General features: G+C 43.8%; 1 long non-coding RNA gene across 2 annotated transcripts; it reads right to left on the reverse strand.

Annotated features, from left to right (window-relative positions):
* Positions 1–9,195: 9,195 nt before the first annotated feature.
* LOC123094736 (uncharacterized) lies at positions 9,196–11,685 on the reverse strand. 2 transcript variants are annotated; one of them, XR_006445937.1, is made up of 4 exons: positions 10,777–11,685; positions 10,612–10,690; positions 10,318–10,403; positions 9,196–9,822 (listed from the first exon to the last, which is right to left on the reverse strand). It is a non-coding gene; the product is annotated as an uncharacterized lncRNA (long non-coding RNA). The 2 variants fall into 2 exon arrangements; XR_006445936.1 differs by having other exon boundaries at positions 10,318–10,690.
* Positions 11,686–12,417: the final 732 nt, after the last annotated feature.

Below are 12,417 nucleotides of genomic sequence, written 5' to 3' on the forward strand. Positions count from 1 at the left end.
TACATGAATAAAACCTTTGATGGTCATACACCCAATGAAAATAGTTTGTTGGATCTCGATCGTAGTGGTACACATATTCATAATATTGATTCCAAAAGATGAAAATTTGATAATGATAGTGCAACTTATTTGTAGCACTACGGTTTGGCCATATCGGTGTAAAACGCATGAAGAAACTCCATAAAAATGGACTTTTGGAATCACTTGGTTATGAATCATTTGATGCTTGCGAACCGTGCCTTTTGGGCAAGATGACTAAAACTCCGTTCTCCGGAACAATGGAGCAAGCAACTGACTTATTGGAAATAATACATACTGATGTATGCGATCCGATGAGTGTTAAGGCTCATGGAAAGTATCGTTATTTTCTGACCTTCACAGATGATTTGAGCAGATATGGGTATATCTACTTAATGAAACACAAGTTTGAAACATTTGAAACATTCAAAGAATTTCAGAGTGAAGTGAAGAATCTTCGTAACAAGAAAATTAAGTTTCTATGATCTGATTGCAGAGGCGAATATTTCAGTTACGAGTTTGGTCTTCAATTAAAAAATGTGGAATAGTTTCACAAACTCATGTCACCTGGAACACCACATCATAATGGTGTGTCCGAACGTCATAACCGTACTTTATTGGATATAGTGCAATCTATGATGTCTCTTATTGATTTACAACTATCATTTTGGGGTTATGCATTAGGGACAGATGCATTCATGCTAAATATGGCACCGTCAAAATCCATTGAGACGACACAGTATGAACTATGGTTTAGCAAGAAACGTACGTTGTCGTTTCTTAAAGGTTGGGGTTGCCATGCTTATGTGAAAAAGTTTCAGCATGATAAGATCAAACCTAAATCGGAGAAGTGCATCTTCATAGAATAACCAAAAGATACTATTGGGTACAGCTTTTATCACGGATCCGAAGGCAAGATCTTTGTTGCTTATTATGGATCCTTTCTAGGGAAGGAGTTTCTCTCGAAAGAAGTGAGTGGGAGGAAAGTAGAACTTGATGAGGTAACTATACCTGCTCCCTTATTGGGAAGTAGTTCATCACAGAAATCAGTTCTAGTGATTCCTACACCAATTAGTGAGGAAGCTAATGATGATGATCATGAAGCTTCAGATCAAGTTACTACCGAACTTTGTAGATCTTTCAGATTAAGATCCACACTAGAGTGGTACGGTAATCCTATTCTGGAGGTCATGTTGCTTGACCATGACGAACCTATGTACTATGAGGAAGCGATGATGAGCCCAAATTCTGCAAAATGGCTTGTGTCCATAAAATCTGAGATGGGATCCATGTATGAGAACAAAGTGTGGACTTTGATTGACTTGTCCGATGATCGGCAAGCCATAGAAAATAGATCTTCAAGAGGAAGACGGACGCTGATAGTAGTGTTACTATCTACAAATCTAGACTTGTCAAGAAAGGTTTTTTGACAAAGTTCAAGGTGTTGACTATGATGAGATTTTTCTCATTCTAGCGATGCTTAAGTCTGTCTAAATCATGTTAGAAAATTGCCACATTTTATGAATTTGGCAGATGGATGTCAAAACTACATTCCTTAATGGATTTCTTAAAGAAGAGTTGTATATGATGCAACCAGAAGGTTTTGTCAATCCTAAAGGTGCTAACAAAATATGCAAGCTCCGGCGATCCATCTATGGACTGGTGCAAGTATCTCGGAGTTGGAATATACGCTTTGATAAGTTGATCAAAGAATATAGTTTTAATACAGACTTGCGGTGAAGCCTGTATTTACAACAAAGTGAGTGGGAGCACTAGAACATTTCTGATAAGTATATTTGAATGACATATTATTGATCGGAAATAATGTAGAATTATTCTGCAAAGCATAAAGGAGTGTTTGAAAGGAGTTTTTCAAAGAAAGACCTCGGTGAAGCTACTTACATATTGAGCATCAAGATCTATAGAGATAGATCAAGACACTTGATAAGTTTTTTCAATGATTACATACCTTGACAAGATTTTGAAGTAGTTCAAAATGGAACAGTCAAATAAAGAGTTCTTGCCTGTGTTACAAGGTGTTAAATTGAGTGAGACTCAAAGCCCGACCACGGTAGAAGATAGAAAGAGAATGGAAGTCATTCCCTATGCCTCAGCCATAGGTTCTATACAGTATGCCATGCTGTGTACCAGATCTATTGTATACCCTACACTAATTTTGGCAAGGGAGTACAATAGTGATCTAGGAGTAGATCACTGAACAGCGGTCAAAATTATCCTTAGTGGAATAAGGATATGTTTCTCGATTATGGAGGTGACAAAAGGTTCGTCGTAAAGGGTTACGTCAATACAAGTTTTGGCACTGATCCAGATGACTCTAAGTCTTAATCTGGATACATATTGAAAGTGGGAGCAATTAGCTAAAGTAGCTCCGTATAGAGCATTGTAGACATAGAAATTTGCAAAATACATACGGATCTGAATTTGGCAGACCCATTGATTAAACTTCTCTCACAAGCAAAACAAGATCACACCTTAGTACTCTTTGGGTGTTAAATCACATAAATGATGTGAACTAGATTACTGACTCTAGTAAATCCTTTGAGTGTTGGTCACATAGCGATGAGAACTATGGGTGTTAATCACGTGGTGATGTGAACTATTGTTGTTAAATCACATGGCGATGTGAGCTAGATTATTGACTCTAGCTAGTGCAAGTGGGAGACTGAAGAAAATATGCCCTAGAGGCAATAATAAAGTTATTATTTGTTTCCTTATTTCATGATAAATGTTTATTATTCATGCTAGAATTGTATTAACCGGAAACATAATACATGTGTGAATACATAGACAAACATAGTGTCACTAGTATGCCTCTACTTGACTAGCTCGTTGAATCAAAAATGGTTAAGTTTCCTAGCCATAGACATGAGTTGTCATTTGATTAATGGGATCACATCATTAGAGAATGATGTGATTGACTTGACCCATTCCGTTAGCTTAGCACTTGATCGTTTAGTATGTTGCTATTGCTTTCTTCTTGACTTATACATGTTCCTATGACTATGAGATTATGCAACTCCCGTTTACCGGAGGAACACTTTGTGTGCTACCAAACATCACAACATAACTAGGTGATTATAAGGTGCTCAACAGGTGTCTCCAAAGGTACTTGTTGGGTTGGCGTATTTCGAGATTAGGATTTGTCACTCCGATTGTCAGAGAGGTATCTCTGGGCCCACTCTGTAATGCACATCACTATAAGCCTTGCAAGCAATGTGACTAATGAGTTAGTTGTGGGATGATGCATTATGGAACGAGTAAAGAGACTTGCCAGTAACGAGATTGAAATAGGTATTGAGATACCGACGATCGAATCTCGGGCAAGTAACATACCGATGACAAAGGGAATAATGTATGTTGTTATGCGGTTTCACCGACAAAGATCTTTGTAGAATATGTGGGATCCAATATGAGCATCCAGATTCCGCTATTGGTTATTTACCGGAGATGTGTCTCGGTCATGTCTACATAGTTCTCGAACCCGTAGGGTCCGGACGCTTAAAGTTCGATGACGGTTATATTATGAGTTTATGTGTTTGATGTACCTAAGGTTGTTCGGAGTCCCGGATATGATCACGAACATGACGAGGAGTCTCGAAATGGTCGAGATGTAAAGATCGATATATTGGACGACTATGTTTGGATACCGGAATGGTTCCGGGAGTTTTCGGGCATATACAGGAGTACCGGGGGATACCGAACCCCCCCCCCCGGGGGGGGGGAAGCTATTGGGCCTTATGGGCCTTAGTGGAGAAGAGAGAGGGCAGCCAGGAGGTGGTGCGCGGCCCCCCTTGCCCCAGTCCGAATTGGACAAGGGAAGGGGGCGGCGGCCCCCCTCTCCTTCCTTCTCTCCATCTCCTCCTTCCCCCTTCTCCTTCTTGGAATAGGAAAGGGGGGGACAAACCTACTTGGAGTAGGATTGCCCTCCTAGGGCATGCCTCTCCCCTTGGCCAGCCCTCTCCTCCTCCTCCCCTTTATATACGGAGGAGGGGGGCACCCCATAGACACAACAATTGATCTCTTGGATCTCTTAGCCATGTGCGGTGCCCCCCTCCACCATAATCCACCTCGATAATATCGTAGTAGTGCTTAGGCAAAGCCCTGCGTTGGTAGAACATCATCATCATCACCACGCTGTCGTGCTGACAGAACTCTCCCTCAAAGCTCGGCTGGATTGGAGTTCAAGGGACGTCATCGACTTGAACGTTTGATGAACTCGGAGGTGTTGTGTGTTCGGTACTCGATCGGTCGGATCGTGAAGACGTACGAGTACATCAACCGCGTTGTGCTAACGCTTCCGCTTTCGGTCTACGAGGGTACGTGGACACACTCTCCCCTCTCATTGATATGCATCACCATGATTTTGCGTGTGCGTAGGAAATTTTTTGAAATTACTACGTTCCCCAACAATTGGAACCTCTTCCAAAATAGTGGAATCATTACTAACTAAAGTTGACACTCTTCCAAATAAATATCACACTAAGATTCAACACCCTCCAAAATAGTGGGATCACTAATTCCTAAAGTTGAAACTCTTCCAAACCCACTTTAGATGATAGTATTATTCATACTAAAAAAGATATAAGTGAAGTTTATGGAGCATTCTACAATTAATATATACTAATCAATATCCAAGCTAAAAATATATAATTGAAGTACACGAAGCGTCCCATGAATACATACTCAAAAGATTTAAGTGAAGCACAAAGAGCATTCTATAAAGTCATACTTAAAAGATTTAAGTGAAGCACATGAAGAATTCTATAAATCAATGAAGGGCTATCTCATACTAGCATGGTTCCTAAAGAAAAAGAAAAATGCAAAGGACACAAAATCATTTGAACAAAACAAAAACTGAGGTATACCGATAATTGTTCAAGAACAAAGATGGGATGCCAACTGGGGCATCCCCAAGCTTAGATGCTTGAGTATCCTTGGAATATTTACTTGGGGTGCCTTGGGCAACCCCAAGCTTGAACTCTTGACTCTCTTTATTCTTCTCGCATTGGTAACTCCTCATGTTCGAACACTTCATCCACAAAAATTTAACGAAAACTTTGTGAGATCCGTTAGTATACTAAAGCAAATCACTACCTTTAGGTACTGTTGCAAACTCATTCCAATTTCATATTAGCACTTTATCTACTGTATTCCAACTTCACCATGGTTCATACCCCCCGATACTACCCATGGATTCATCAAAATAAGCGAACAACACATAGAAAACAGAATCTGTCACAAACAGGACAGTCTGTAGTAATATGGAAATTTAGTAAACTTTTGTAACTCCAAAAAATTCTAACAAGATATTAAAATTTAAACAATTTGTATAGAAATAACGTGCAAAATGTAGAGGGGCATTACCATCAGAGGATCTGCAGCAGCCAGTCACAACACTTTGACTCGTCCTCCATCAGCAGTTGCTCCCATGCACCCGGATGACTGTCCCTAACCTGGCATACAACATTATTAGCACCTGCAGGTTCTCCACAATAGCACTGAGATTTTTCTTTTCCTACTTTTTAACTAAATAAAACTTCCGAACTCGCTCTATGACAATGATTGAACTTGCACATTTCAGCCGTGGCATCAAGTAGCAACTAGAAGTAAACAACTTTTACAGCACTAAAAAAGTTCAAAATATCACATCAATAAGCACAATGGTGGATATCACAGTGACACCGAAGAAGGCACATTTATCCAGTAGCAATTTCAATTAGAAAAACACAGTAGCAATTTTACCGAATGCCATCAAATGAAACTTGCATGGTTCAATTAGAAACACACATTAGCAAACATATTTGCAGATTTTTTGGTGTATGAAAAAGCTAGTGGTTTAAATCGAAAACATGGATAGCGCCACCACACATTTTCTTTTAGTATATCTTCTCATTTCATCCTACAGTGCATGTTTTGTGGTATAGGAAGAAAATGGAAAACATAAAGGGAATCGTACTTATGATTGGGAATTAGATGTATTGAATAGCTTACATTAGATGAACTGGAAAAAAATACAAGCTCGAGAGCCACACGAAGAACTGGATCACGGTTTGGGGCTATGAATGGTGGTGAAGCTCCACATCTGCCATCGCCGGCAAGCTCCAGCCATGAACTACAGCAGAAAGGAGAGGGTGAAGCTGATGCGATCGTCACTACAGAGGAAAGAGGAGCTGAGGCCTTGGACTACTGCTCATGATGAACTGAACTAAAATAAATCTTTGTTTATGCATTTAAGCAAACACTTTGAAGCACATTAGTTTTATATACTTGGCTTAATACCTACTCTTCTTAGTGTTCATTTTTCTTCTTACTCCCTGACCGACTGACAGGAATAGGGACGAAATGAAACAGTAAGCAAGAGATGACACCAGGGTGAAGTACCTACCGGTGCCGGTGGAGAACCACGGTGGTCTTGCCAGCGAACATGGGGTCGACTATGACGTTAATATCGCCGAACGGTGGTGCCGGCGGTGAATGGCCTGTCCGCTGCGGAATGGGGGGATGGGGTACGGCCTACAGAAGCAGGAAGCGGTGACCTGCAGAAGGAAGAGGCTGCGACCTGACGGCGGAAGAGAATTGAAGAAATAAATATTGGGGCTGCTCATATATCCACAAATTCGGACACCAAAACTAAAAGTATATAATAGAACAGAAATAAGAGAATGTTAAATTTGACATCTCAGTTTTTAGCATCACTTCTAAACCTTCTGTTTTTTCACTCCTATCTAATCTTCAACAAATTCTCTAGTGGACTATCGTTCTTTTCCAAAGTAATCAACATGAATGATCTCCACCAGTTACCAATTTACTCAATCCATTCACACTCATATGAGCTTTCCATTCAAGATTTCCTGTCCTATCTTCTTCTAAACAATTTGAGAACTTGAACCACATTTTATTTGGAAGCTATACTTAAATCCGAGCACATATACTAATTTACAACAAGTAGCTTTTGAAAAAAAACAGAATTGAAAGTTGCAAGCATTTGAATAGGAGGAAGTCCAACTCAGCTACAAGCATAAGGTCAACCAGAGCATCAGAATAAGTACACTCAGCTGCAAGCATAAGGCCAACCAGAGCAAACTACACTGCTGCAAATTTGTACAGTCAAGTAGTTATTCTACTTATAATTTATCGAACTGAAAAGTAAAATATGGAATTAAACTGAGTGTGCCATCGCACATCAGTAGCAGCGGACCAATAGCGACACACATCAGCAGCAACAGTACTGGTGGCAAGAGCCAACGCATGCGTCAGCAGAAGTAGCACCACGTCTAAATGCTATAAAGTAGCATTAGTTGGGTCGACACACAGGAATTCAGCAATCGTACACCATCAAGGGTGCCGATGCTTCTGTGGCTGCAGCAGCCTGTCGGTGTACAAAAGTAGGGGCTCTGCTTTTGACCCCTTTACTTGTGCACGGGCAGTCAGAGCCTCCCGCCATGGCCATGCACAGACACTGCAGGAAAGGGAAGCCGGAGAGGAGCCGAAGTCACAAAACGAACGAAGCAACAACAAGGACCAAGGCCACAAAGATCAGATGGGTGAGGCGGGTTTTCCCAGCAAGGACCCTTGCTGGGGCAGCCTCAGCGGCCCCGGCAAGATCCTTTCTAGGGAAGCTCGCCCACGCCAACCGAGTGAGCCACCCTTGAGCCCACCGGCGCTTGGCAAACGCGTCGGGACAAGGCCCGGGAGGCACCTCTGTGGTGCCATGCAGATCTTTGTGAAGACATAGAATGCTCGAGATCAAGTAAGGATAGGAAGCAACCATCCTCACCGAAGGAACCCACAAGACCCCCGGCAAGACCCTTGCCGGGGACGCCAGTGCGCCACGGCAAGACCCTTGCCGGGCCACCCGGCAACACCCTTGTCGGGCCACCCGACGAGGCTCTCACCAAGCGCACCGCTAGGGCCGCTGCCAGGCCCACGCCAGCTAAGTCTTCACCGCCGTTTGCATACATCTCCCGACCCAACCAGCTGGGCAGGCACCTGCGTGGTAGCGTGCGATCCTTCATGGAGGGTCCACCACCGCGCCACTTCAGCTGCATGCCTGCCTACATGGTACCGCATGCATCGCTGGCCAAGGCGCGTGTCGAAGCAAGGGGGAGCAGCGACGGACGGTACGGGCCCAGCCCCCGTCCCCGATAAAGTGGAGGGACACATAAGCCTCGCATTTAATGCACCTTGTCCTGTAATACGGGCGATAAGCTCGTGCTGCTGTATCACTTTCCACCTCCTGTGGGCCACTGTGGCAGCCCCTTTCGCCTATAAAAGGAGGCCCATGGCACACAGAGAAGGGATTTGGCTCTTTCGAACCCAATAGCACCCAGAGCTAGTTCGAGAGCTCAAGAACACTAATATATCCACCAAAGCAGGATCGTAGGGTTTTACGCATCGTTGCGGCCCGAACCTGGGTAAATCCCCCTTGTTTTGTCTGTTAGTCCCGCTCTTCTCACGATCCCCGCGCCCTGCAACCGTATAAGGGATTCCAGTGATCCCATAGGTGTCGTTTCCCACCGACATCTTTGGCGCGCCAGGTAGGTGACGCTATTTTGAGAATCTGGTTTAGCAGTTGGCCTAGCTACTCTCCATCGCCACGGCTCCTGCGGAGAAGGCGGCGCTGCCCATTGGCCGGAGGACACCAAGGCGGCGACAAGAGAGATAAGTCATGCTGAGTTCTGAGTTTTTCTCGTTAAGTATAAAGTTATTTTCCTCGACAGTTCGCCCTGTGTATGGGGAGCCTGAACATAGAGGGGCCCTCCCACAATCGGCAACGCCATTGTTCTGTTTCGAGTCTGCTCAACAGTTCGAGCGGCCGCGTCAAGAGCAGCAGGGTGGCCTTCCGCCATCGGCAATGCTCTCGGTTCTGACTCGAGTCAAGCTTGACAGATCGAGCGGCCGTGCTAATGGCGGTAAGGTGCTTTGTCCGGCAACAAGCACACCCGGCAGGCCAATGAGGGTTCGTCCTCAAAATGCCGCCCTGGGTTTACGTGCCGGCAAGGTTTCCCAGTTGACGTGGGGTGAACATACAAAGAAAAATCAAACAGGAAAATAACATGCATAGTTTCAGGGGCATCACAGAGTTATATTACACAAATTGCCGCCGCGGTTCTAACTAAAGATAACTTTGTCTTGGTCATGAACCTGCAGCGGCGACGGAGAACGGGATGCCTAGTCCCAGTGCTGGCCCTCCACCCTCTTGGTCATGAACCTGCAGCGGCGACGACGGAGAACTATTCTGAACTAACAGCACACGGCACATCATTCTGTCTATATATCCCCGTCTCCTTGTCTGAGCTTCAGTTTAGAACATAGTTCCTGAACTTAATAATTAGTATAACATGTTCTGACGCCGGCGCATAATGTGTACGGAGTAGTTCTATTCTTTCTGTGTGAATGTTTAAGAGGCAACATAGGGTATCCTTTCTTTGCCCTATTATGCCAAATACCAAACAACAAAATTTGGTTCTCATAAGCATTTCAACAAGCACCTAGACCATCAATTATTTTCATATAAGTAGCATGAAATCAAATGGAGCAACAGTAGGGCATGAGAAGAAAGAAGTAGCAGCAACACCTCAATATCCTACCATTTTTTTGTACATGATGCATCTCCCCTGTCGTTCAGATACAGGAGATCATTGAGTTCACTTACTAGAGATCACTCAGTTCAATTTGTGTACATGCTCGCACGCCGCATCAGGCACCAGGCATGCACCAGCACACACGCCACAGCATACACGCAAGTTCTAGTAGGCAGCAACAGAAGGGAGCCCCTTTGACCTGTAAGATGGATGGAAAAAAGCTAATGAAATTTGTCAAGGTCGAAATGACCATAATAATCATGTAAAACATGTAAAAATAACGACAAGTTCATGCACAGTAACATTAGAAGTACACAAAAGAAACCTAAATAGAAGTCATGTACTTTGAAATACTTCATTTTAGTTCCCAAATGCTTCATTTGTTTTGAAAGATGAACTTCTATATTTATTTTCTTAGAACTTATAATGTTTTCCCTGCAAATTACATGGGTGAGAGCATGGTGCTCTAATTCAATTGCATATATCTGAAACTCCACACGCAACCTGAACTTATGCATAACAGTATGAGTGCAGAATACTTGTAAGCATAAGAAAAAGACATAGAGTGCACATATAATTTTCAAGATTTCCTTGATGTTCTACACATTAAAGTTGATGTACTGAAACGAATGCAAATTTTGAACTGAAAATCAAGTGAAATCTGAACTCTTATAAAGTTCAAGGTCAAAAGAACCTCTGCATCCATCAAACTTCATATCCTATAGTTCAACTTCTGTAAAAATAGAACTTGTGGTATCCCTCATAAATCAACAAGAAAACCTGCAGAAAAATGTACATGTTCTCATTGGCATATCAACAAGCACCTTCAGAGCATAGAGTCTCATATGCACTTATCTACAGAGAAGGCATCCGTCCATGGCAGAGAAAGCATTGTTCAGAGAAAGATCAATGACACAGCACGCATACGACCCTGATTCTTCTTAAATTTATCACCCTCTCATCGAACTCAAGTTGTACAGCAACTCACTCGGATATTTGCTGTAGTAGTGGCCTGCGGACTTCTATTGGTTTGCGAGTTGGACTTGAGTCTCTTTAAATTTTTGAAACTGGTACAAGCAATACAAACAGTAATGAGAGCAGAAATCTCTAGATGAATAAGAACAGAGCATCAGAAGATTCATCAAATTCATACAGAAAATGCCGGATCAGGGGGCAGAGCATGGGGTGGCCAACATGCGACTCTTTTTTGAGTGACCGGTGGCGGAGCAAGAAGTCGGACTGATGACCTGTAGATCTTCCAGTTGACTAGCCCCAGCAACCACATTGGCAGTTGTATGAACGACACCAATTGAACGGGCTTTGGTGGTGGTGACGAACGGCCTGGCGACTCAGTTTGAACGGACTGTGACCTTTGGCGGCAGGGGGTGACGTCGCAGCGGCAGTAGTGACGCGTGGTGGATTAGGGAGGCGCGGAGGAATGCGACCAACAGTGACGCACGACGGCCAGGTTGCCGGCGGCTGCACGCTTTGGTCTCGGGAGGAGCAAGGATGAGTTGCGAGAGGGCTTGCCGGCGTTGACCGGGAGGCGAGCTAGACAACGTTGGGGGTCCGGAAGGAATTGGGGACGAGGTGGCATCTTGATCTAGTAGATATGGGGGTGGGGCGGTGGCCAATGGCGGGAGAGACGGGGGTGGGCGGCGGCCGGAGCCGGGGGAGATAGGAGCAGGGCGGCGGCCAGAGCCAGGGGAGACGCGATCGGGGCGGCGGCTGGAGCCGGGGGGAGACGAGAGCGGTGCGACGGCCGGAGCTAGGTGAGACGGGAGCGGGGCGACAGCCGGAGCCAGGGGAAACGGGAGTGGGGCGACGACCGGAGCCAGGGGAGATGGGAGCGGGGCGACGACTGGAACCAAGGGAGACGGGAGCGGGGCGGCGGCTGGAGCCAGGGGAGACGAGAGCGGGGGCAGCGGCCGGAGCCAGGGAGACGGGAGCAGGGCAGTGGCTAGAGCCAGGAAGACGGGAGCAGGGCCGGTGGCCTGAGCCGGTAGGATGGGAGTGGTGGTTGCGGCGGCGGAGACAGAGGATAAGTTTTTTGCCATTTTTCCTTTTTACTAGTACTCCTACATATACCGGTTAAGGATTTGTCATCGGTCCTATATAGGGGGCGGTAGTAACAGAATATTATTCTGTTACTGGTAACAAAATAGTCCAGTCCTATATATATATATATATATATATATATATATATATATATATATATATATATATATATATATATATATATATATATATATATATATATATATATATATATATATATATACACACATATTGCATGGTCTTTTCAAGTTGCTTTCTATTTCCCTCTAACATCACTGAAGAGTGTGCGTACATATATGGTGTTGATGAAAAAAATAATGTTTTGGATTACTTAATTCTGAAGAGCTAAACGAGAATATGTTCATAAAAACACGTAATTTAAGCATGCTACAGAGTTTAGCAAGCTTGATCTAACTTCGGCTAGAAAAAAAATGACCACATAATTTTGGTTCAAATCATGACTCTACAATAAATCCTGACTCTTCGCTTTGGAGCCCGCCATGCATGATCAATCCATCTAAGCCAAATAGGATAACACAAAGTACCGTCCAATTTCAAAAGAAATAAACCACAAAGATATTACAACTCAATAAGTGAGATAGCAATTTCAACTGAGAAGTCTAGGTATTTTTCAGAAAAAATACAACCGCAAAAATTATCTCGCTCTCCACAACAAAGGCACTGTGCTGGCCGCACATGGAAAATGAGAATAAAAAAACAAGACCCGTAGCTGAAA

This window comes from Triticum aestivum, chromosome 4B, assembly GCF_018294505.1.
Source record: "Triticum aestivum cultivar Chinese Spring chromosome 4B, IWGSC CS RefSeq v2.1, whole genome shotgun sequence".
In the NCBI taxonomy this organism is placed as follows: domain Eukaryota; kingdom Viridiplantae; phylum Streptophyta; class Magnoliopsida; order Poales; family Poaceae; genus Triticum; species Triticum aestivum.